The sequence below is a fragment of the Perognathus longimembris genome, chromosome 2 (genome assembly GCF_023159225.1).
Source record: "Perognathus longimembris pacificus isolate PPM17 chromosome 2, ASM2315922v1, whole genome shotgun sequence".
NCBI classification, from domain to species: Eukaryota; Metazoa; Chordata; class Mammalia; order Rodentia; family Heteromyidae; genus Perognathus; species Perognathus longimembris.
The window spans coordinates 50552736-50579199 of NC_063162.1; the positions used below are offsets into that span (position 1 = coordinate 50552736).

Sequence of the window (26464 nt, forward strand, 5' to 3'; positions counted from 1 at the left end):
GCTGTTAGGACTGAGCCTTCTTAGACATCAGTCCATTTCCTTGCAGAACATGAAACTCAATCAAACCTAGTTTACCTGGCATTCTATCAAGAGGAACATGTAATTATTGCATCCTGTTATATGAATGACCATAAGGCACTGCAAGATGATGTTCAGGGTCACTCTGGTAAGCTAAGGGTCTTATGGGTCACTATCATTCTTTTGAAAACTAATGATCACGGCAGGTGTGCTAATTTTCTAGTGTTCAGAATGAGTTGTCAGTAAAGGGAGATAATTTTGCATAAGGGGAGAGCTTTGTGTTTTGTGTGTGTGTTTTGTGTGTGTGTGTGAGAGACAGAGAAAGAGTGTGTCAATATCAGAGACAAATGATGGAACAGTGACTTGGAGTCTACTTGGAAAGTGAAGCTTCCATGCTTCTTGACCCTTCACAAAGCTTCTCACACCACCTAGCACCATCTAAGGTTGTCTATCCTTCAGAATTGTTCAGTGGAAGGAAGCACAGGAAGTTCAGAAACCAAACCTCTTCAGCTCCAAGCTAAAAGGATTGGTTCCTCAGCCTCACTTCTTAAAGGAAATGTGAGGTAGATGATTTTGCTTATGTATGCACTTTTGTGAAGAAAGCATAAGTGGTTTCTTCCCCTGGCTCAGGTAGCACCTGCCAACTTGACCTGTTGACAGATCATGGCCTGACAGCCGAGCCTTTGATGTTAAACCTCACTTAGGCAGCACGTTTCCCTGCACCTCCCTTAACAGGCCTGGGTGGTCCTGTCTGCCTTCCTTTTCTAAAGCCTGGCCCAGGAAGCCTAGTTTAAAAGGGGGGTAAAGGGGTGGAGCATATGACAGACCACTCCCTTAAGTGGAGAGTGTAAGGAGGAACCCATCAACAAACTCAGCTTAAAACAAACAAGTGCTAAATTAAAAAGAATGTTAAATACAGATCAGCTCCCTGACTCCTGACAGCAGATTTAATTCTCCCCTCCTCTCACCTGATGGAGCTTGGCCCTGCAGGGTTTGCATCAATTATCTGCCGACATGTGGGAAATGATTGATGAGCTGCCTGCGGCGCTGGAGTACACTTTGTCAACCACTCATCATTTATACATCTTATCTCTGCCAGAACAAAAGCTAGGACAGCACTATGCTGAAGTTGGGGCTGGAAGTGGGGAGATGAGAATAGGGGTGAAGGAGGCAAGGCAGAAAGAACTATGGGGACTTACAAAGACCAGCTTGGGGAGATGTTGAATCTGAGCTGTCTGACCAGCCAGCTCTTCCCCTGTCACAAGTCCTGGTTTTGTCACAGTGGCCCCTTTCAGAAGATATCAAGATGCGGGGAACTGTGTAGTTGTATACAGTTACAGCACCATTTTGAAGGCTTTAGAGACTATGCATCCACTTTTGCAATTGGCTTTGTGCTTGAATCTAGCACTATTAGGATAGAACTCAGAACCATCACTGATAGAAAGGAACCATGCCTGGGTAGATCCGGTTTTGAGAAAATGATGGAAGGAACTGTCTAGCAGAAGCTCGGGGGAAATTGACAGTCTGTGATGGTAGTAGCACTGGACAGTGAGAGCTGTGATTTTGCTTTCCCCCTCCCCTTCAAAATAAGGTTAAAGTGAGGCTCACATGTTTCTCTGATTGACAGGAATGGTTGGCGATGATGATGCTGGCTCCTTGTTTTTCACTGCTTGTGACCTTATTCTTAGTAATAAGAACCAGACTGATATGTGAACAAAAAGTTGTCAGCTCCCAAAGGTCTTTAGCCCATGCCTGTCTTCTCTCCCCTGGGGATTGAGCTGACCACATTTCTAGGTAATCGCTGCTGAAAATACCAGTTCTGTTATGAGTGGACCTCTATTAATTTGCTCTCTGTGAAAGGTGTCCCATGGATTGATTTTTTTTTTTCTCTTTCTTTGAAAGAGAAGGCACTGCCAAATACAAAGTCAAGTGACCTAGTTATATAATTTGATTGATAGGTCCAACAGATTCATTGTTAATTGGTCAGGAGATAGAGATAAATTAAGGTAGAAAACTTACAATGTAAGTGCATTTCCCTCCAATAAAATAGGATACAGTACTTACAAAATGTTAAATAATAGGAATGCCAAGTGAGCATAATTAATGAATTCTAAAAACAAGTTATAGAACTATGTGATAGAGTTGTGCCCAAAGGAGTGACTCTACAAAAGAGAATTCTTAAATGGAAATAAAAAAATGTGGTAGAACACCAGTAACTCCCAACACCCTTGAGAGTTATAAAGAGCTCAGAGAACTCTCCTGTAGACTTGATGACTACCAGATGAAGGATCATCTTTAGCTGTCCTCAGGTTTTGGGTAAGTTAAGTTTTAGATTAATAATAAGCATGATAGCAAGTATTTTCACGGAAACTTTGCAGAGAATGAATGAGCCTATAGTGGATCCCCTTTTGGACCAGTGGAGAAACGTGTCACTAAGAGCCCATGACTCCTGCAAGTGTTCCAATATTAGAAGATGATCCCAGAGAGAAGTGAAGTGGAAGGAGGGAGGCCTCTGCCCTGGGTAAAAGAAAGCTCTTCTAGGGCTGGGGATATAGCCTAGTGGCAAGAGCGCCTGCCTCGGATACACGAGGCCCTAGGTTCGATTCCCCAGCACCACATATACAGAAAACGGCCAGAAGCGGCGCTGTGGCTCAAGTGGCAGAGTGCTAGCCTTGAGCGGGAAGAAGCCAGGGACAGTGCTCAGGCCCTGAGTCCAAGGCCCAGGACTGGCCAAAAAAAAAAAAAAAAAAAAAAGAAAGCTCTTCTAGGGCTGGAATATGGCCTAGTAGCAAGAGTGCTTGCTTTGTATACATGAAACCCTGGGTTCAATTCCTCAGCACCACATATACAGAAAAAGGCAGAAGTGGTGCTGTGGCTCAAGTGGTAGAGTGCTAGCCTTGACCAGAAAGAAGCTAAGGAGAGTGCTCAGGCCCTGAGTCCAAGCCCCAGGACTGGCAAAAAAAATAAAAATAAAAATAAATAGAAAGCTCTTCTAGGTTTGCTCTAAACTTGGAATTACTAACTAGAAAGTAGTTACTGTACAAATCCTAGACACTTGTAGTATGGGCATGTTAATTTTGATGCCAAGGATAAACTGAATGAGACAGTTGAGCACCAGCAGCAGTTGAGACATGGGAAACCTTTAAGGGGTCACAGTCTTGATTTCAATAGTGACCTCATGCACATTAGTGCATGAGACTTTATGTTCTTGTACTGCTGATGACTCTTCAAGGCTTCCAAATGGGTAGATGATTATCTCTTTGTCATCGATCTCAAAAGTATTTTTTCTTATTTATTGTCAAAGTGATGTACAGAGAGGTTATAATTTCATACGTTAGGCATTGGATACATTTCTTGTACTATTTGTTACCTTGAGTGATATTTCTGTTAGCATTCCTACTAGTGTCTGTACTAGTTTCCTAGGCTACTGTAACAAAATGCTGCCTTCTGGATAGTTTATAAAAACAGAAATATGCTGTCTTACAGTTTTGGAGGGTAGAAGTACAAAATCAAGGTGTCTTCAGGACTGGCTTGCTCTGAGTGCTGTTCGAGAGAATTGCATTTCCTCTCTCCTACTCGTGACAGCCTATGCATCTTTGGCTTCTACATATATTTTTCCCTGGCTCTTTGTTTCATTATCCTTCTATGTGTGTGTATGTTTCTGTGTCCAAATTTTCTATTTTCTTAAAGATACTAATACTAGATTTGGATTTGTTCTTTTCTTTGAATATTTTTATTTATCTTTAACTAGTTGTACAAAGGAGTTGCCATTCACTGTAACCGTTTATGAATACAGTGCATCTTGATCAGTGTTACCCCTTCCAACATTCTCACCCACCCCTCCTAATCCACTCCTTCCCTTATCTTAATTTTAGGTTATGTATTTTTTTTTCAATTAAACAAGCAGTTTATGTGCACAATTCATCTTGATCTGTGTCACCAGTTTACCACCTTTACCCCCTTGCTCTGACTTTCCCTATCCCTTGTATTTCTTAATTCTGTGGTATATACAATGAATTTCTTCCTCCCTCCCTCCTTTCTTCCCTCCCTTTCCTCTCTCTTTGTCCATTCCTTCCTTTCTTCCTTTTATTGTAGTTCATGAGGCTTGAACTCACAACCCAAGCACTTTCCCTGAACTTGTTTTGCTCAAAGCTAGTGCTCTACCACTTTGAGCCACAGTTCTACTTCTGGTTTTGGTTTTGTTCTGAATACGCATAACATGATCATCTACAAAGACTCTCTTCCAAATAAGATCACATTCACAGGTTTTTGGTATTAGGACTTGAACATATTTTAACAAGGACCCTTGTTAACAGTTAACCCATAACTGTATTACCTAAGAACTTTTTGTGGCCAGTGTCTCAAAATATAACCCAGATTGGTCTTGAAATTGTGATCCTCCTGCCTAGTGCCTCAGCCTTCTGAATGTTGGGAAGGCATAGTCTTCTATATTTAATACCAAGGAACTTTAATACATGTAATTTTGTTCTCCCTGCTTCTTTCACGGCTAAGATTTCTGTCTGGAAGGAGGAACCATATCATGTCTCACCTATGAATGGGTATAGAGTAGCTACTCAATAAATATTTGTTAGGATAATGACTGAATGAGACTTTAACTCTGAGCTTTCTTGTGAAAAAAAAGAGCATTTTCAGTGTGAAATGTACATTGGTACTAGAAAAATGCACTTATAGTTCATGGAGTCAATGAATTAACTCAGCATAAGAAACTTAGAAAAATGGTTTCTTTTAAAAATGCAACATATGAACCTCTGAGTTTGGCCATTTGGAGGGAATATATTACATTTGGGGAGAAGAATCCCCTTGCTAATTCTGTTTCTGCAGAAGTCAGTACTTTGACCTGAAAGTATTTTCTTGCCAATATATTGTCACTTGAGAGAGGAGAAGATTCTGCATGGAAACCTTATATTGCAAATTTGTCTCCAAAAAAGACCCAATATCATTTGAACTATATGGTTCAATAAGAGGGATGTCTAGTTTGTAAAAATATTTGAGTCTTGGGTGCGCAAGGAAAAAACACACCTTTATTTGCAAACAGTATTGGTTTTACCTATGTGGTGAAAACTTGTCCAAAATACAGGAAGTTGTGAGATAAAAAAAACAACAGTTTATGTGAAACAGAGGATATGATCAACTATTTAGCATCTATTTCTATTCTTTAGATGTTTTTAAAATCAGTCAATTTTTATTTGCTGATGTCATATGGTAGCTACCTTACACGAGTCTTAAGCAAGCTTAAGAAAAGCCTGCGGTGCCAGCCCAATGTAGTTAGTGTCTAGATCACCTGGACATCAGCATTTTGAGAGCTGCCACTCAGAGGAGGTTGGTGGAGGTTGGTTGGAGGCAAAACCAAAATGATATACTCAGCAATGCCTGCCTGAGCAGCCTGCACAGCCAAATCACTCCTTTGGCTGGTGTATGGCCTTACAGCTGTTTTTGTGAATGCCTGTTGGTGGCAGGTCTTTCTCTACTGCTATCAATCCTGCTCTGAGGTTCTGTGTAAAACTTCAGCATTTATCCAGCCCTCCTGGATATTTCCATCCTAAGCTACTTGCTCTTTTAGCTGAAATGTAATTGTTTGATGCCAGCCATTCTTGTCTCTGGCTACAATCAGCTTAGCCAGGAAAGATATTTCTCTATTAGATGATATCCCCATCTTCTGGCTGTAAATAATGTTGAATAATTGATCTCACCTGAGTTACTGCTTCACGATAGGCTGCAATCACTCACACAGATGAAGGTAAAGGATGGACGTTTTCCTTTGTCCACGTAGGTGAGACTTGGAGGAAACGGCCTTGGGAGGAACTGAAGGTACATGGAAATTGCCCATGGAATGTTATTTACTTGGCCAAAATTTCTGCTGGTGCTGGTGCATACTTCCCTGAAGAGGACTCAAAACAATGAAGATCCTCTGGGAGTTATGAAGGAGTGATATACATACTGAGCTTGGTGCTTCCTGTGGGCTATAGGCAGACAGAGGATTTCATTCAGCTAATGACCAAAGCCCATCACAGTAATGACAAGGATCCACATAAAGAGATTTCGTCGAAGTCTATAATCCTAGCTACTCAGAAGACCCTAGGATCTTGGTTCAAAGCCAACTCAGGCTGGAAAGTTTCTGACCCTTAATCTCCAATTAAGCAGCAAAACACAGGAAGTGGAGGTGTGGTTCAAGTGCTAAAGAGCTAACCTTGAGTAAAAAACTCTTAAGGAATAGTACCCAGCCCCTGAGTTCAAACCAAAGTAGTGGCACATATACAAACAAAAAAGTCAATTTGGTCAATGAGATTGGCCAACAGCTCAGGGGACCGACCGTGGTTGTAAAGTTTAGAGCAGGAGGAAGAATTGGGGAACGGGAAAAATTAAATTAGAAGACTATTTGGAGGAAGATAATTTCAAGACTATGACACGGGAAGTATGCATGGTCCTGTTGCAACTGCAGACATTTTTCACTTTATAATTGTTTAAACGTGGACAACTTTGGGATTAAAAAATTCTTGATTGGGACAGGGAGTTGGGCTGCAGTGATGAAGGCTGTAATTTACACCCCAATTAGAATAGCATTTGTCTCTGTTCAGCAGCAACTTTCCTCCTCCCAGGTGTACCCCTCAGTACCAGGAAAATCGATTTCGGGATCCAAGGGTGAATCTCTCTCTCTCTCTCTCTCTCTCTCTCTCTCTCTCTCTCTCTCTCTCTCTCTCTCTCTTTCTCTCTCTCTCTCCCTCTCCCTCTCTTTGTGCTGTCAGCTGCCATATGCCATGGGCATGGTGAGGACAGGCTCCCAGCAGCAAACAGCATGATGCCTTGGCTTCTGCCCATTGGGTAGAGCTACACTTTCTGGGAAACAATGCCATTTAACTGCAAGCTCTGACACCTTGCTGGTTGCTATTTCACATAAATAAACCAACACCCCCTTCTTTGCTGGCCTCCCCTCCAGGTCAAGCATTCCTCAATTGTAGTCTTAAACCTGACCAAGCAAGAACAAATTGTGACCTTAAGTTATGACTTCAAATCCAGCCTCATATTGGGACACAGAAAGAGTTTTTTTGGCATTCCTTTTGACAGCCTGTTTGTAGATAGAACAGTTTTCCATAAGGAATTGAAATCATACATCAAATGTATTGTTTTATATGTAAGCCACTGGAGACCAATGAAAGCACTTGGTAGAACCCAAATACCATTACAAATAGATTTATTATAGTGTGTTTTCTCCCACCTTTTTCTAGAAGTTATTACTTTAATCTTAAGAATTTATGTAAGTATGCTTGTGGCTTTTATATGGTTTATGCATTCACTTTGGAGACTTTTAGCTATTTAGTGGCGAGGTGTTTAAAACAAGTGTTATCAAGGAAATAATTTTGGCTTTACATCATTTTCTTTTATATTTGCCTCTGAATGCTACATATAGAATAGCCAGTGAGCAATATAGGAGAGTAATTGTGGGTGTCATGGAAACTTATCTTTCTAGTGCCCTTTTCTTTGGTGTATCCACTTATACCTCCCGAAAGCAAATCGAGATAAACAGGCAGTATTCCTCGGCTGCCAAATTAGAAAAAGCCCTGTGCCTTCTTTCTCGGATCATTTCAAAGACAGAGAAATATTAGATTTTAGAGCAATTAAATCCAGGCTGGTATACACTCACTGAAAAGGTTGAAAAACAAGGTGTTTTGTTTTGCTTTGTTTTTCCCCATCTCCCTAGTAGCAGAGCTGTTAAAATAAAAAAATCCCAAATAATATTTTTAGAAGGTGAACTTAATGGTCTTACAATACCCATCTCACTTATCATGTTAATATTTCAACTAAATAGTAATTAGGCTAAAAACTTTATTTGTACGTTGCTTACTATTTAGTCTACTTAACAATTTCTTCCCTTGGTCCCCATTTAAGCAACCACCTTCTTCACACCCTACCGCAGATATGCTCACATGCCATGGTTTCAGATCATGTATGGAAACTGACTCTCTTTGGAAGGCACGTTTTTCTGAGTCTGTTGATAGACACTTGTCAATCATTGCCAAGCCAGTCTATTCCATTATAACTGTTGATGCATGCAAAGCTGTGGCTTATCTGGTTCTTGTAAAGAACTTTGTGTCTCCTTTGGCCTTATCTTTCTTGCACTTCACAGAATTTAGCCAGCCAAGCATTAATGGCTAGTTTCTCAGGATTCTGGGATCTAAAGATCATAGTTTGAAGCCACCTTGGGTAGGAAAGTCCTTGAAACTCTTTATCTCCATTAACCACCAAAAAGCCAGAAGTAGAGCTGTGGCTCACTAGCCTTGAGTGAAAAAAAGTAAGGGATAGCACCTGGGCCTTGTGTTCAAGCCCAGTACTGTTGGACATGTACACATACATGTATGCACAGACACAGAATTTTACCTTTGCATGTGGTTTAGTTTCCGTATCTGCATTTCCCAAACGTGCTGATGGGATATGTGACTCTCCTGTTTCTTTTGAACTTTTTATATGGAATTATAACAGTGAGTTGGGTTTTTTTTGGGGGGGGGGTTTGGTGTGTGTGGGCATGTGCGCATGTGCACAGGAATCTAGGGGCATCAGTAAGAGCTGGATGTTATGTCAAGCCAAGAGAGCGTGTGTTAGCCTTCTGACAGAATAACACTTTTCTGAGTAGGAAAGCAGATTATCAGCTTCCTTAGACCACATCTGTTCCCAGAGAACACACTGTGTTGAGGGGAGACAGGGTCTCTCTGGAGGCCCAAGTCCTTTCTAGTTCAAATGTTTGGAAAGTGAGATGCTTGAATCAGTTTTCTGATTTTGTTTGTGTTATCTTCTAGAAAACAAAGGGCTCTTCATGGATTTGGGGCTTGTGAATATATCAGTAGGAAGCCAAAAGTTGCCAGCTGTGTTGCCCTCACCCATATATGACTCTTTAAGGACTATTTTGAACTGATTATTTTCAAAGAGAGCTACAACCACAGAAGAAACCTTGAAAGCAGTAGAATTTACCTTTTGTAGAGGAAATGTCTATCTGTGAAGGATCTCCATTTCATTTCTCTATACCTGTAAGAGAAGTATGACTCTAAATTACTGAAACTCTTACCAGTGAAAAGGCACCAACTTAGGCACCAAATCTCCAATCTTGTTCTTGCTCTCTGTCTCTCTCTCCCTCCCTCCCTCCCTCCCTTCCTCCCTCCCTCCCTCAACTCAGGAAATCATACTTGCCTAAACAGGCTCTCTACCATATGAGCCCCTCCCCCTTGCCTAATTAGTTACTTTTTAGGTAGAATGTAAGGATTTTTTTGTTTTTGTTTTTGTCCTGTGCCAGCTTAGCTCTATTGTTCCATCCTCCTGAATTCTGGATTGCTGAGTTGCACATCCACACCCACACCCTTTCTCTTGAACCTTTAGAATCTCTGCAGGGTTTGTCCCCTTCTCCTGGAGCCCCTTTTACTTAGTTTCACTTGGAGGTAGTATGAAGTCTGAAATCAAAGTTATCTCTTTGAGCTTTACTCTCTTTCCCCTGGATAGCTTCCATATACACAAGAGCCATGCTTCTTAATACATTTCTACTTGTTTTTGTCTTGTTAGTCGTTTTTTTCAGGAGGCAACCCAATGAAACTATGAAGGGAAGAGACCATTGTTTTACCCTCCCTACAGCCATCCTGGAAGTATTAGTAGAAAGATTATTTTACTTGGAAATATACCTGGCAATACACACTAGTGCCTAATTCATGGCTTCTAGGTTGCAGATCTTTTTTAATGACTAAAGCTCATCTGTAATTAACATACAGACTACTATAGAGCAAATGGAGGTAGATGTGTGTGTCAAGTTTGTACTCCTAAGTAGGTTAAGTATTCCTCCACCTGATGTGTCTCATGCCATTAATTTGCTGAGTAAACACTCCTTTTATAGTTGAAAGATCAGTTTCATTTCAGTTTGATTATTCTAGCCATTCCAAATTAGGTTTATTCAAATTAATAAGGCTTTATTAAGTTAGAAAGGTGACCTGGATTGGAGATTTCAGTCTTGTCACAAATCTCTCTGGTATTGGATTTGTATCCAGCGTGTGAGTTTCTTCATCCATCAGTGCCAATGCATAATTTCTTCTAAGAGTTGCTGAGACTGGAGTACTACCTGCCCCTCTGGGGTTTGCTTTTGATTCTGGTGGATCTGTCTCTAATTCTTTTGGTCTTGTTTCTGTGCTTTGAGAAGTGCTTTGGTGTCTTTGTGTGTCTTCTGCTGGATCCACTGCGTGAGTCCAGATGCAGGGGACTGGATGCTATGCCTTACCTATGTTCTACCCTTGACTCATTGGGCATGTTTAGGAAGAAAATAATACCTCAACTTTTCATGTTCTGTCTAGGTATAGCTTCTTCTGATTATAGGCTGGCAGAAAATTTTAGGCTTATAGGTTATTACTGGGAACATACTTTTCTGGTTTAGGACTAGGCTTTCATTTAATGTAGGTTATGCTTGCTATTGTTTTTTCAGTAGGCATAGAATTTGATTCATCATAACTTGGTTTACAATATTCCATCATCATTTAGCATATGCATAAGCTTGTGTGTGTGTGTGTGTGTGCATGTGTGCTTGGGCATGTGTGTGTGTGCTGTCCCTGAGGCTTGAATATAGGACCCAAGCACTGTCCCTGAGCTTTTTCGCTCAAGACTGGCATTCTAGCACTTGAGCCACAGATCCACTTCCAGCTTTTTTGGTGGCTAGAGATGAGAGTTTCATGGCTCATCTTCCAGGCTGGCTTTGAACCATGGACCTCAGATCTCAGCCTCCTAAGTAATTAGTATTACATGTGTGCACCACTGGCATCCAGTTTTCTACTCAAGACTCTTAAAAATCCAACAGGCTAAATCCACAAGTCTATGCTCTATTAGTAGGGGGAAATTTTTTTTAGAAAGAACTGGAAGAGGAAGTGCACAAAGCTGGATACCCAGTCTGGATCCATCCTGAGCCTGCTATTTGTTGCTAAAAAACCCCTCGGCCCTCCTCCCTTGGTGGCAGATGCCTTTGAGTGGAGGTCTTTATTCTAGGCAGGCCTGGGCCCAGTCTATAGAGTGGCCATTCTGAAGCAGGAACAGGCCTTGTCAAACAGCTTCAGCTAGAGCATTTGTAGGATACCTCATCTGCTTTGTGTGTCATCCAAACAACTCTCTAAGCATGTCAGCTCTGGTCCTGCTTCACAAAGAGGCCTCAAGAGTGCCATCTAATGTGTTTGAGTCCCCTCTGTCACCCCCACAGAAATGTGCCCTTTCCCACCCAGGCCCACAACGGCACATGCTTTTTTGCCCCTGCTGACCTCAGCCCCTTCACATGTCACCATGTTAGTAAAATGCTAGGACTGTCATAACACAGGGTTCAATGAAGTCTTCACAACCTGTTCCTTCATGGATTTGGGGGGTTATCTCTTTCTGTCTCCTCTCTCTGGATATAGCTTGTCTCAGTTTGTGGGCAGTGGAACCCTGGGTCTTTGTCTCTGTTCATTGTTGTGTTTAATCCCCCCTCCCCCATTCATTAATCATCCCTTTGCCTATTTACTGCGGTGGCAAGTATGGCGAACACACTTAACATCTGCTTTTGTTCGGGTGACACTCTTTGTGAGGGACAAGGAAGAGCTAATTATTAACTGCAAAGTAATGGTAAGACTCTCAGAGAAGCGCCAAATTCTGCCAGACCCTGAGACAGAGTTTTGTTTTAACCTTCATGAGCCAAGCCACTGGGGTGGCTTTATGTGACTGAGAGGCCAGGAAGCCATGCCAGCACGCAGGTCATGAAGAGAGGCTTTTCATTCAAACCCACCCAGCCCTCCAGTTCAGGCACCGTAAGTGAATCTTCTCCAGATCTTACCAAGCACAAGCAGGGATGACCACTTTGGAGGTGGGGCGTCCTGGCGGGATCCCCCAGCCTCTCTGAGTTTGCTTTTCCTGTGGCTTGAAGATTTTCCTTGCCAGTGCTTGATGACTTCCATACCCTCATTGGATCCTGGTTTTTATTGTGCTACAAGCTACATTGTGGCACCCGTAATTACTGATAGCAATTTCAGCTTTTAATGTGATGCAGAGTTTGTGACAGGTCACCTGTCCCTGTTCACAGTTGCTAAAGCAATTACCTAAGCCCATAACCACCACCTCAGGCACCTCTTTTGCATTACACAGTTTTCTTTTTTTCTGGTAAATCTACCACTATTAGAAATAATGTTTTCTTTGTTTATGTATCCTTTTGTATGTTTGACTCCTAATGTGTAAGTCTCCATGTCCTTAACACAGAGACCTTAGCCCAATACAGGTTTCTTACGTGTGCAGAATGGAAAAAGTCCCATTTCTCAGTACTCCATGCATGGTTTATTGGAACCTAGGCTGACAAAGGACAGATGAACAAGAGAAAAACAAAGATTCATTAACACAGGCCTGGTGCACATGCATGAGATCGCTTAGTCGCCCATCATTCCATGGGATGGTTAGAACATGGGCTCACGGATGTCTTTATAAAAGGATATGAAATCTTTAGAGAAATGGCAAGACAAAGGAAAGGGGCCTTAAGTTTCTAAGGCAATACATACCTTATGGGAATTAGAAAGAAAGTGTTGAAATCATGGACTCATGTCATCAGCATTAAGATTACTAATGAAATGACCATTTTAAAAGTTGATTTTAAAAAACTGGTAATTTTAAAAGGACCATTTAAAACTTGAGTAGATCTGTTGACTATCAAAGCTATTATAAACCTTTAAGACAATTGTGTTGATTTTTGTTGTTTTGTTTTGGGTTTTGTCGGTTGTGGGGCCTGAGCTCAGGGCCTGGACACTGTCCCTGAGCCTCTTTGTGCTCAAGGCTAGCCACAGGCCACTTCCATTCTTCTGCTGGTTAATTGGAGATAAGAGTCTCATGGACTTTCCTGCTTGAACTGGCTTCAGACTGTGGTCCTCTGTTCTCAGCCTCCTGAGTAGCCAGGATGACAGGTGTGAGCCACTGGTGCCTGGCCATTGTGTTGACCTTCATCTAATAGCGATAGAGGTAAAAGCCTGGGATGATCAATTTAGCAACAGAGTTTAAAATACTCTATTAACCCAGTAACCCATCAATTTCTGATACATGTATAAATCTTAAGGAAGTTGCAAAATACATAATATGATGTTTAAAGAGAAGTCAGCCTATGATTATTTTGAAGTAGTGGAATGTTGGAAGTGGAATGAATATTTCATAATAGGAAATTTGATAAAACACAATCTATCCATGATGCATACTTCTAGACAGAGACTAAATGCATTAGAAAGAAAACAACTCAAAATCACACAGTAAATGGAAGAATATGTACATTATTATGCCAGTATCAAAACAATATTGGCTGGCCACTGGTGGCTCATGCCTGTAATCCTAGCTACTAAGGACACTGAACCAGGGCTCTTGGCTTGAAGCCAGCCCAAGAAGAAAAGTCTTCTAGACTCCATTTTCAAGTAACCAGCAAAAAGGTGGACTAGAAGCATGCCTTGAGTGAAAAAGTATCAGCCAAAAAAGATGAGCAAGCCCTGGTATTTACCCAAATGTATTCCAGGCTTTTGTTCACACAGAAACTTCATTCTTAACTGCCCAAACTTTCCAAGAAGGTGAATAGAAAAATAATACCAAATGCCAGTCATTCACGCACACAATCCTAGCTACTCAGGAAGCTGATATCTGAGGATAGAGCTTGGAATCCAAACTGGGGAGAAAAGGCCCAGTGAAACTCTTGCCTCTAATTAACCACTCAAAAACCAGAAGTGGTGCTGTGGCTTAATTGGTAGAGCACTATCCTTGAGCACAGAGACACTCAGGAACAACACCCAGGCCCTGAATTCAAGCCACACAGCTGACAAAAAGAAAAAGAAAAATTAAAAGAATGTTTTGAGTATTATTCAACACTACAAAGAAATGAGCTGTTAAATAATGAAAAAAAAGAATGTTAATGCATATTACTAAGTGAAAGAAGCCAATCTAAAAGGTTAATTAGTGCACGATTCTAACTCTATACCATTCTGGAAAAGACAGAATTGGCTAGTAAAAAAAAATGCAGTGGTTGTCAAGGGCTACAAGAGAAGAAAAGATGAATGGGCAAAACAGAATTTCTAGGGTACTAGAAGTACTTGTATAGTACTGTAATGATCGACACATCATACATTTGTCCAAGCCATTGAATCACCAACAGTGAACCCTATGTAAACTAAAGAGTCCAGATGGTAATATGTCAGTATGGGTTCATCAGTTGTACCAAATGTACCACTTTGGTGGGGTACATTGGTAATGGGGAGTTGTATACTGGTAGAGATAGCAGATTTATGGGAAGTCTTTGATCTTCTCAATCTTGCTGTGAAACTAAAACTGCTCTACAGCATCTTTTTTTTTGAAGTGACATCTCAAGCAAATATTAACAAATTATTTCTTTAATCTTGTATGCTTTCTGGGCTTTTAGTAGTTTGTAATTGAGAATAAAATTAATAATGAAGTATTTAAAAAGCTTTCATGAGATGATCTGGGAAATTTGGATACTATTTGATGTCAGGAATTATAAGATTTTAGATATGATAATGGTGTGGTGATTATAATTTTCAAAAGATAGAAGTTCCTATCTCTTACAAATATCTAGGAGTATGTATGGAAGAAATTACATGATGTCCGGCATAGCTTTTTTTTTTTTTTTGGCCAGTCCTGGGGCTTGGACTCAGGGCCTGAGCACTGTCCCTGGCTTCTTTTTGCTCAAGGCTAGCATTCTGCCACTTGAGCCACAGCGTCACTTCTGGCTGTTTTCTGTATATGTGATGCTGGGGAATTGAACCCAGGGCCTCATGTATACGAGGCGAGCACTCTTGCCACTAGGCCATATCCCCAGCCCTGTCCGGCATAGCTTTAAAAATATTCTTCCTGGAAGAAGAGATGGGATATTAGTGTATATAGTTGCAATAGATTTTCTGTGTGTCGATTTATGAATATGTGGATTATTACACTCTAGTCCATAATTATGAATATGCATTTTTAAATGGTCTCCTCAAAATAGGTTTTAAGACTCTGTATTAAAAATAAAATTCTGGGGCTGGGGATATAGCCTAGTGGCAAGAGTGCCTGCCTCGGATACACGAGGTCCTAGGTTCGATTCCCCAGCACCACATATACAGAAAACGGCCAGAAGCGGCGCTGTGGCTCAAGTGGCAGAGTGCTAGCCTTGAGCGGGAAGAAGCCAGGGACAGTGCTCAGGCCCTGAGTCCAAGGCCCAGGACTGGCCCAAAAAATAAATAAATAAATAAATAAATAAATATAAAATTCTGGTTGGGCATTAGTGACTAACACCTGTAATTTTAGTTATTCAAGATCTGAAAATCTAGGTTTCCAGTATGGGAATGAAAGTCTGTGAGATGCCTATTTCCAATTAACAGCAAAAGAGCAGGAAGTGGAGCTGTGGCTCAAGTGGTAGAATGGTAGCCTTGAACAAAGAAAGCTCAGCGACAATGCTCCGGTCCTGAGTTCAAGCCCCAATACTAGCATGAAATTAATCAAATTGAATTCTAGAACCACTTTTTGTCTATTCTCTTTTTCTTTGCTTTCCTTGCTTTCTTGAGACATTTTCTCACTTTGTAACTGGCCTCAACCTTCCTTGAACTTGCAATGTTCCTACCTCAGCCCTACTCAGTGCAAGGATTACAGGAGTGCACACCAAACTTGGCTGTCCATTGTTCCTCACAATACCTCACAATGAGAGTAAGCAATGGGACATATGCAGATCTTGATTAAAATTATCTTCATACTGGAGAAGGCTTTATTTATAGCTGTAAAGAAGTAGTTCACAATTGAGTCATCCATTCTAATGAAGGTATAGCTAGGATTTCTTTTGCTTTCTAAACATGCCAAGCACCAGAGCTGTGGAATTAAAATCTCAAGGCCTAAAATACCCATAAGCAGCTGCAGGGGTAGGAGGTGACTCATTCCAGCTTTATGATGTTGGGAGAAACTGTGATGATAAGAGTAAAGACCAAAAAATAAACCAGAGATAACTGAGATAATGGGGGGAATAAGCTGAGGAAACAAGACAACACTCTCAACTCTCTGGCTTGAGAAATTTATTATGCCAAAGAAGATAAATTGGAGAAACATGAAAAGGGAAAGAGATCTTGTCTCTGACTGGTGTATTTCTCTTTTAAGTGAATGAGAATAACACAGAAATAAAAGCTGAATGCTCAGCCAAAATCATGCTTCCTAATCATTTCCAACTTTGGCAGAAGCCTGGCCCGTTGTACTTGAGCAGTTTTTGAGTAGTTTTCTGGAGTTTGAATTGTACATATAATTCATCATGATCAGAATATATCCAGGGAGCCAAGATTCATTTGCTGGTCGGAGATAAGAATGCTAGCCACATGCTGAATGAAGCCAGGCTTCCTTCTCCATGTCAGAAAGTCACTTCTGCCTTCTCACTTTGGAGAATCCTGAGAAACACAAACAAACAAACATAACTGATGAAATCATTTCTTTGGAGCCATCTTGGCAAACAAGTTATCATATGACATATTTTCCTTTCCTATCAGGCTGTTCTATATTAGAAAGACACACAGTTGGAGAGATCCAAGCTCAAAGGCAAGAAACAAATAGTAAAGAACAAAAGAGGCGTTTGCAGGGAGGCCAAGTCTATATAAAGTGCCTGGCTGGCCTTTTTCTCCTGTCCTTGAGCAGGACAGAGAGGAAGAATGGGGATAAGATAGGCCCAGAAGCAGTACCTCTGGTGGTAATTCTCACCTGGAAGCCTAACTATTCAGAAGGCTGAGATCTAAGGATTTTGATTGAAAACCAACCCAGGCAGACAAGCCCAAGACTCTTGTCTCTAACCACACAGAAATCTGGGAAGTGGAGACATGAACAAGTGGTAGAATATCATCTTTGAGTGGAAAAAAGCTATGGGACAGTGCCCAGGCCCTCAGTTCAAGCCCCAGGATTCTCTCTCTCTCTCTCTCTCTCTCTCTCTCTCTCTCACACACACACACACACACACACACACACACACACACACACACACACGCATGCACGCACGCGCGCCCCTAAGAGAGCCATGCTAATACTTATTCAAAAAGTATAATAGAAATAACTCCAGATTCCAGCATGTTGGTTTTTACATAGTGGTAAGCTTTACATCATTTCATAGGGTTAACCTTTTAGGGTGTAAAATAATATTCTTCAGCAAATAGATTTACAGTCTTTGTTCATTGCTACTTAGATTTCACTTCTGGGTAACCCCAGATGACAGGTCATTCCTGCCAATTACTTGTGGTTTTCCTTGCCTTCCAGGTAATAATGCACAGTGTGAGTCAATTCCCCACATGTTCGGAAAGCCTTTGCTTTTGCTAAAAATCTTTGGTCTTTTTTTCTTTGGGATAAAATTAAATTGTTATAGAAAGTTCTTTTGGAGAAACTGTGGTGATGGTAATCAAACAAGAGTTTCATATGTGTCAGACAATCACTGTACCTCAAAGTCCCATGCATAGCAACTGGTTTATAGTTTTTGAGATAGGGTCTTGCTATGTAGCACAGGGTAGCCTTGAATTTTTCATTCCCCAGCTTCTACCTAAGTGCTGGCATTAAAAGCATGTACCACCACACCCCAAGACAAATGGTTTTTGGAAGAAAACTGTTTTTGTTCAAAAAGGCAGCTAAGTAGAGATATGTGGTAGGTACATAGGTGTCGAGAGAGAAGGCCAAGATCTTTGCAGAGTCAGATAAACTATTAGTTTGCAATAATTGTCTACCATTTACTAACTCTGAATTTGGGCAATTTACCCAACAGATCTCCTTGGGTTTCAGCTTATTTAACTAGAAAATGCAGTTATTAATATTTGCCTACTATGTATTGGGATAATTATGGATGATAGCTTTCTTTGAAAAAAAAATAAGAGAATGAGATGCATGGGTTGGATTTATGGCAGGCCTTTCCTGCCTTGGGCCTTTCATAGTGTCCTGTGCCAGAACAAACTGTGGTCCCGAACCATTGCCTGGCCTCTACCTATGTGCTACTGGCACTGAAGAGGGTTCCACAGAGGAAAACATGTATAAGAATGAAAGGGAAAATAAATGTTAAAAAGTGAGAACTTCCCTCCCCAAACAAAACATGTTCCCAGTTCTCTTGCTCTAAATTTACATGTAGTTTTACATGAAGTTCAGAAAAAAACCAAGATACAGATTGCCAGTTTCAAATACATGAGAAATGGTTCACATATAGTTAAAACATGAAATTCTGCTGGTATTAATGACATTATTGGAACATAAATGGCAGCTCACTGAGCACGTCCTTGTAACTCTTATCAGAGAAAGGCAGCTTTGTTCTCAGTGTGACCCACTTGGGACTCACTGCTTGTTGATGGATATTATCATTTTTAATGTCAGTAAATAATTCGATGTCAGATAAATGACCTGTTTTCTTTCTGTGGTATAAAGCTCAGCTATCTTCAAGGAGCTTGAGTGAATGAAGAAATCTGAGCAGGACCAAGTGCTTCTGGCTGGAGGATGGAAGATAGTTTATTAATTCTTCTTAATGTAAGTCCTAGGCAGTTGAGTTTAATTCTAAATGTCTGGTAAATCAATGAGAGTAGATGCATTTTCCATTGGCTGTGCAGAGAGGAACAGAAAGGGAGCACTTGCTTTTCTTCTGGAAGGAGAGGATGCTACTTTAGTACTTTAGTACCATTGTATATGGAGTGTGCAGAAGACCCTGTTCTGTACCACTAGTATCTGACCTAGCCCATACTCTTGTTGCTTTGAGGAATAATAATAGTATAAAATGAAGTATCAGAAAGGTACTTTGGTTTTTTATTTTTTTGTGCTAGGCTTGAATTAAGGGCTTGGGCATTGTCCCTAGCTTTTGTGCTCAAGGCCAGCAATTTACCACTTTGAGCCACAACTCCAATTTTGGCTTTTGAGTGGTTAATTGGAGATAAGAGTTTCATAGACTTTCCTACCCAGGCTGGCTTTGAACCATGATCATCAGATCTCAGCTTAGTGAATAGCTATTACTATAGGCATGAGCCACTGAGTGTACCTGGTAGGAAAGTGTGTTTCAATTGACTTTACTCCCAGCAGCTTTGAAGATTACAGAGGTAAAATAATGCAGCATCAAATAAGTTCTAGAAATGACATCTATACTTTTTGGAATGCAGATTCCCATCATTCTAAGATAACCACTGAGAATCCCATCATCTTATCTGTTTGATGATGAGTGCCATGAATCCACTATTTCTTTGAAAGCTTCTGGAATATCATCTGGGAGATACAGTCAAGGCAAAAATGAGGACAACTTATCTTCCTGGAAAACTTTAGATAGAGTAGAAATGATATCATTGAGGTTTCACCAATATAATGAAGATGCCTTGGGAATAGTTTCTTGAATAGTTTTCTAGAGATATTTGTGGACTCTGAGAGATCATAGACCACAAGTTTTTTTGAGATCATTTAATGCAAATGTCTTCTAAAATTTTTCAATTTTGCCAATGATAACTCAGAGCTCAGAGGCCAGGACTTTTCTCTAGGTCACAAAATGGGTTTGTAGGGCAAGCGCTGGAAAACAAAGACTGTATCTTTACTAAGAATCTTGGAAAATTTTGTAGGTTTCTGTGTGTCACTTTCATCAAATTATAGATCTGGAAGTAAAGAGAAGATGTCTATTTACTCCAGTGAGCAGTATCCACAAAGACACTCTTTTTAAATTTTGTAATAGTAAAGGCTCACCAGCCTACAGGCCAGCTATGACCAGTGGCTCATTTCTGTATCTCTGAGCCAGTAATGGTTTTTTACATTTTAAAAAACATTTTAAAGAAAAACAGAAGAATGAGTAAATGATGTGCTAAGAACTATATGAATCTTGAAAAGTCTACAAATATTAGCTATCTGCTCCTTTACAAAAAGTTCGTTGACCTGTATTCCAGAATATTCAGAGGAGGCTTTGTGATGGTCTTCACAGATCATATAACACTTTTTATTTTATATTTTTAGGTAATATCATAGGTTGCAGAAAATAGAGAAACTAGTTTGAAAAGTTGTCTACTTGGGGACTGCTTTAGTGAGAGATTTTTCTTCTCAGGAGGGATCTGTTGTATGAATTGTACACTAAATATTAAGGTGAAATGTAGGCAAATCTGTCTCTCTTATTCACAGAAGTTCTGACATTTAGCCACAGGATTTTGCATTCTATAGTTTCTTACCACATCTATTTCATGAAGCACCTCAAAATAGCCATGAGCTCTAGGAAAGTCTGGCTAAGGAATGTATCCACTACACTATTCAGAGGCATGTGGCTTACACTAGGAAATCATATGCACAAGGAACCCGTGTCCATGTGTGAATTGTGGATAAGAATGTGAGGAAAGAAAGAAATGAACAAGGGAAAAAGAACATGAATTGGGGAAAACATTATGGAGAATTGAGAGTTATTGGTAATCCATTTCCTTTGTGTTAGAGTAGTTCCTTCCAGATTGTTTCATAGCAATTCTAAGATTGTGGGTAGGAAAATATGGTACGGGTCTTCTAATAGGATCAAATCTGTTGCTGGAATGACAAAAGTGGATCTTATTGTTACAACTAACCATTCCTTACTGTTTTCAGTTCTGAGAATAATCCAGCTCAGGGAAGTATTGCCATTTCTGTCTGAAATCATTCTGAATCCATTCTGTAAGGGAAATATTTCCTTACATGCTCCCTTAGCCACAGTCCTCAGAGCCTCTGAGATGTGTGTCTTTCATAGAAGGATTGTCTTTTTCTTCTGTCTTCTCCTGTTAGGACTTTTCCTCTCCATACCACTGTTTGAGGAGCCCTTCTGTGAGAGAAAATGGGAAGGGAAGACAGTGCTCTATCTGATGGCCAAGTAACTGAAGTCAGACATTAGTATTTCTGTGAAGGAAGGCTGAAAGGATGTCACCTAAGAATTTTCTTCCTGTGTCATCTGGGAAGACACAGGAGCACAGCCTGGCTAAGCCATGTGGTAGGCCCCGTGGTGGAGATCTCATCGTAGCTGGAAGGTTCTCTTGGATCATGGATTGTCAAAGGAAGCTAGCTCCAGGTTCTATCAAGGTCAAGGTTCTCATAGGTTTACAATCCGCAACCAAATTTCTCCGATAGAACTGATACAATCCAATATTTGATATGTGTTAAGAAATGGACTCTTCATTGTGTGAGGCCACATGCTTAAAGTGCTAGCTTCCTATTTCTGTCGACTCATTAATCACTCTATAATTGCTAGGACAACACAAGTGAATTCTTAGAAATTTCCATTCTCTCTGTGAAAATAAAATGTCAGTGCTTGAAAACCACTACATGGCCTTTTGAATAATAAAAAATTTCCACTGAAATTTTGAGGAGATCCAGAGAGGAAGCTGAAAGATGAAATAGAGCATTTGGCTAGGATTTTTTGGGGTGTAGGGCACTGGGGATCAAACCCAGGGCCTTATGAATGCTAAATACGTGCACTGCCACTGAGGGGTAACAAGAGCCCTAGACATAGAACCATTTGCTTGAAAGAAACTGTAACTCGTCTGTACTTCACTTTGACAATAAAGAAGAATAAATAAATAAAAATATTCTTATCACTAAACAAATTCTATGTCATTTTCATCACTCCCAGTAGATATTGGGGCCAAACAGCTAAGAACCTCCTTACTAATGAGTTGGGAGCCCAGAAAGGCACAGACTACCACTGGTAAATGTGTTAAGACTTGGGGAAACTCAGAATTTGAGGAAAAACTTAACTTGTTTAACTTCCCACATGGTAGAATGATGTCTTTGCCAAATGTGCCCATTTTCAAGAAGCATCCTTGTATAGGTCTATCTTTGAGTCTGTGCCAGGGATTTAGAATAATTTCTAGTGGCTTCTTGTGCTGGCACTTGGGAGGGTCTCTAAGAGAGCAAATTTATTTGCGATAAACATTAGAGTGTGAGATTACTCGGGTCTAGTTCTTACTTCCACCACCAACTGTATAACCCTGAGCAAGATCTTTCATTTCTCTGGGCAGAGGAGGTAATATTGCTACCTTTCTGATAAGGTATTTGTGGCATTCATTCAGTTAATATATATGAAATGTGTGTTTCTAGCACCTGATAAATATTAGTTTTTATATGTGCTATGTCTAGGACTAGATTAGTATTTTGTTTTGTCTTATACTTGGAAATGTATTTGCTAAAGGTCATGAAGTGAGGTTGCTGTGTAGGAGGCTGAATGCAGGCTTGTTTCTTTATTCATCAGAGGGGAACTACATCTGTGCCCAAAAAGCACAGATGTTTTAAACAACTTGTCCCTACGTTTGTGTAGAGTGGAGTAAGGAGCCTGGCTCATGTACTATGCCTGCCCTTTAGGTGACACTGCCTTTGGGGCTTTCAAAGAGGAAAAGGAAAGAGGCCTCCATCCATCCATTCTCCTCCCTGAAAGCAGTTGGGCAGCAGTTCATAAGAAGCTTGCCAAGCTCATTGACATAGCCAGCCCCCTTCCACTGCCCACTGCTCTGGACTTCATTTCCATGATAGTGAGTGGAAAAAGACAAAGGGAAAGAATTGAAAAGTAACCATAAACGGGAGTCCGGGGACCAGTGGGTGATCTTTCCAGCAGTCTCTCTCTCAAGGGCTGGACCCAGAGTCTTCTCAGTCAGTACATCATAAAAAGTAAAGGGGTTTTTGTTCCAGGCTATAGCAGTCACAAAGCCTGGATTTCCCCTTCTGCCATGCAATTTCAAAAGCAGACAAAAGGAAACCATGTTTCAAAGATGGGATGATACACAAAGCAGAAATGCACCCCCACGACAACCAGGATGGACCCTGGACTCGCTGGACCCATCTACAGAGCATATCCATGACACAGTATGGGAAATCTAAACCCAAACAGAGTCGCAGGGTTCATCGAAAAGAGACTGATGCGTGGTTCGGACAGAAAAGAGTTTGTTGCAGCTGCAGGCCTGCACAAGATGGGGCGTGCAGGAGCTGCACCAGATGGAGAGTGCAAGAGGTGCAAGGGGTGCAGGGGAAGGGAGAAGCCGACCTCGCCGTGCGCCCACAGAGGACGGAGGTGTGCAAGGCTGACTCAGGGTGAGAGGAGAAGCCCAGGCAGATGCGGGTGCGATCTCATTGCCTGGGAGCCTCCCACCTTCCAAAGGAGGTCTGTGGGGTGGTGCCAGGAAGTGACCTCAGAGGAAGAGGAAGTGACTTGGAGCCTGGGGGCCCTCCTCCTGCCCCTAGGTGCGCCTGGGCTATAAAGGCTGGGTGGAAACTTGTAGGGAAGAGGCCACATGTCCTGTGCACCTTGCACCGAGGGAGAACAGGGTAAGGAGCCGTTTTTCCAGGTGGAGGTGACAGATACCACCTTCCCCGAGATGAGAATTAGGGAGGCCCAGGAGGCTAGGATCCTCACAAAAGAGTTCCAGAAAGGAGAAGGGAGAGCTGTATCCCGAGAAAGTTCCAGAAATGACTGTAAAGGTTCTTCTGGGTCCTCAGCTGAATACTGATCGATCAGAACATGCAGTGAGAAACTTGCTGCAGCCCGGTAAGGGACCACGTGAGAGGAGCAGGTGGAGCAGCGCGTGTAGTTCACGCGGGCCCAGGCATGCTGTTCTGCCTGCTCGAGTAGAACATAGTACACAGGAGCACACAGGACATCTGCTAGTGTGTTCAGAGGATTGCCAAGGAGGGGGAAAAATTAAAAAACTGCCCTGGTTCTGCCCAACAAGGCTTAAAAGACAAATAGCAAAAGGAGCAATTCATTTACAAATACCTTAGTGGTGTCCCAGAAATAAATCTTCAAAAATAACTGAAGTGAATTAGAATCTAGCCCTCAGTAAAATCAAATCTACAGTATCTGGCATGCAAGGAAATATGAGTACTACATCCCATTATGGGAAGAAAAATGTAGATCATTTAGAAATAGAGATGACACAATTAGCAGACAGAGTTATTAAAACAGGTATTATAACTATTCTTTGTGTGCAAGAAGGTTAGGGAACACACAGGAAGGTTAAGGTATTAAAAAGATACATGTCATCAGACCCAAAGCAAACTTCTAGGCATGAAAACTGCCATGTCAAGATAAAAAGCACCCTGGTAGGAATTAGTAGCTAATTAGACACTAGCACAGGGAAAATTAGTGAACACAGAACTGTAACAATAGAAACTTTACAAGATAAATCAGAGAGGGAAGTCACTGAAGAAAATTAGGAAAGAAACTGTGAGCCCTAGAATAACTTGAAGCCAACTCATATGCTTATAGAGTTCCCAAGTTATCAGAAGAAAGAAAACCATGAAAGTAGTGCAAGCAGAAGTCAATGCAATAGAAAAGAGAAAGCAAAAACAAAAAAAAAATTCAGAGGAAACTTTATTCTTTGAGAAGATTAATAAAATCAATAAACTTCTTATACAGATGAGGGGTGCAGGGAAGAAAGCATTGCCACTATTAGAAATGAAAGAAGAAATTTCCCTGATGTTATGAATGTGATTAGGAGAAATGTAACAAACCTCATGCCAATACACTTGAAATGGGCAAACTCCTTCTTCAAAGACACAAACAAGGCACTGTGAAGAAGAAATAGGTAAGCACAACAGCCATGCATCACTTTTTTTCAAAATGGAGTTAAGATTCTCCTCCCAAAGGAAATTCCAGATCTAACTAAGATTTCTGATGTAGTCTACCTACCTTAATGAACTGCTTGTTCTAATGTCTCATAAACTTTTCTAGATTTGTGCTGTGGTGTCAGAACTGTGGTTCAGTCTCTCTCATGCAAAAAGACGAAAAAAAACTTGGAAGAATCTAATAAAATATACAAATAATACATCCTAGCTAAGTAGGGTTAATTGGAGGAATGTAAAGTTATTTTTAACATGGTAAATGTGAACATGGACTCGAGTGAAAGGAAAATATTGTTCTCCACCGTACCCCATTTTTACAGAGCCCTAGGCTTTGCTGATGGTAATGATGATGGTGACACTGAGAGAGAGAGAGAGAGAGAGAGAGAGAGAGAGAGAGAGAAGGCTTTCAGTACCTGGGGATCTGCCAATGATCTTAGCAGAACCACTCTGTTCCTGGGACCAAATGTTTTTCATCCACATGGTAGTAGTAGCAACCTAAGACTCTCCAACTCTCAACAAATATCTGAGACTAGGAAGTGTTGGAAAAGGAATGTGTTTCAGAGTCATGGAGACCTTGATTGAACTCCAGGTGTCGAGCAAATCATTTAATATTTCTGATTAATACAGAATTGAGATTTTTCTAAGGCTTAGAGATAAAATACATAAAACTCTTCTTTGTTATTTCAGAGGACAATGATTAAGATTTGAGGCTCCAGGTAAAGCTTGGATGTTAGCACCAGCTCTGTTACATTTGTATTCATGAGGCTTTGTCCAATTTCCTAGTCTGTGAAATAAGATGAATGGTACCATCTACCCCCTCCAAGAGTTGTTATAAAGTCCCTTTGAGTTAATACTTGAATAGCTCTTAGAACAGTACCTGGCACACTTCCAAGTAGGTGCTCAATATACATTAGCCATTGTTATTAAAGCTATTACTGTTGCTTTGGTCACCAGTATTGTCACCATTGTTGTAGGCAGGCCATCTAAGGGATTTGATATCCAAGAAAGAAAGGATTCCAAGAAGGGGTTCACAAACCTTGGTGAGCAGCAGGTAACAGTTATTGAGCCTTCCTTTGTTCAAAGAGTTTTTATTTGGTTCTTTGGAGTGGACCAGGCAGGGAGAGGTAAATAGGCAGATTTGGGGATAGCAAAGCCTTGGACAGGGCCTTCCCCGACAGTCTATCTCAGACATAGGAATATTTTTGTTGGTGATGTGTCTAGGGTCAGGTCTTCGTGAAGAAGAATGTGCTGCGATGTAAAGGGGAACCTGGGCTATAATTGGGAACCATGTGGCCCTGTTGGCAGGTGATGTCCTCAGTGACAGTGTGACAGGGAGCAGAAATAGGGCCACAGCTAGCCTGTCTGCCTGCCACCAGAATTTGCACTGTGCAGATTTCTTCCCAGCCAGATCTGAGCTGTGGCCTGGGGAGGCCTGCCTGACATCAGGCTGTGTGCTACGGATTTCTTTCAGCACAGTCTATTCTGCCATTCATAGCCTCTTGCTATTAAGCAGACCGAACAGCTCATATCCTGTGGACAGATGATAGATATGTCATATCTCTGAAAATTGTTTGTCTTCCACAGGTGTATAGGCTTCCTTCTAAAGCAGACAGGTCACGTGAGACTTTTCAACACTCTCTTCTGTCCTAGCTTGGCATCTAGTGTCTATCAAAAAGAAAATCTTTCACATGCAATTATGGCAGAAAATAAAGGTGATGAAGTGTTATGGACCAAAAAGGGAGGAGATCAAAGGGCAGTAATGAAAACTGATTACACTGAAAGGGCGGCTTCAAATCCAGAAGTTGGGTGGGGCCTGATGTTGCTAGGAGCCTGACTCATGGGCAGACCAGGCAAAAGG

The 26464-nt window shown here is 41.0% G+C and overlaps 1 protein-coding gene and 1 non-coding gene across 4 annotated transcripts in view; both read left to right on the top strand.

Annotated features, from left to right (window-relative positions):
* Positions 1-26464, top strand: part of Lrmda (leucine rich melanocyte differentiation associated) — a 1039777-nt gene that overhangs the window by 680006 nt on the left and 333307 nt on the right. The window lies entirely within an intron of this gene.
* Positions 17921-18055, top strand: LOC125347431. The gene has a single exon (XR_007210211.1). It is a non-coding gene; the product is annotated as a small nucleolar RNA SNORA42/SNORA80 family (small nucleolar RNA).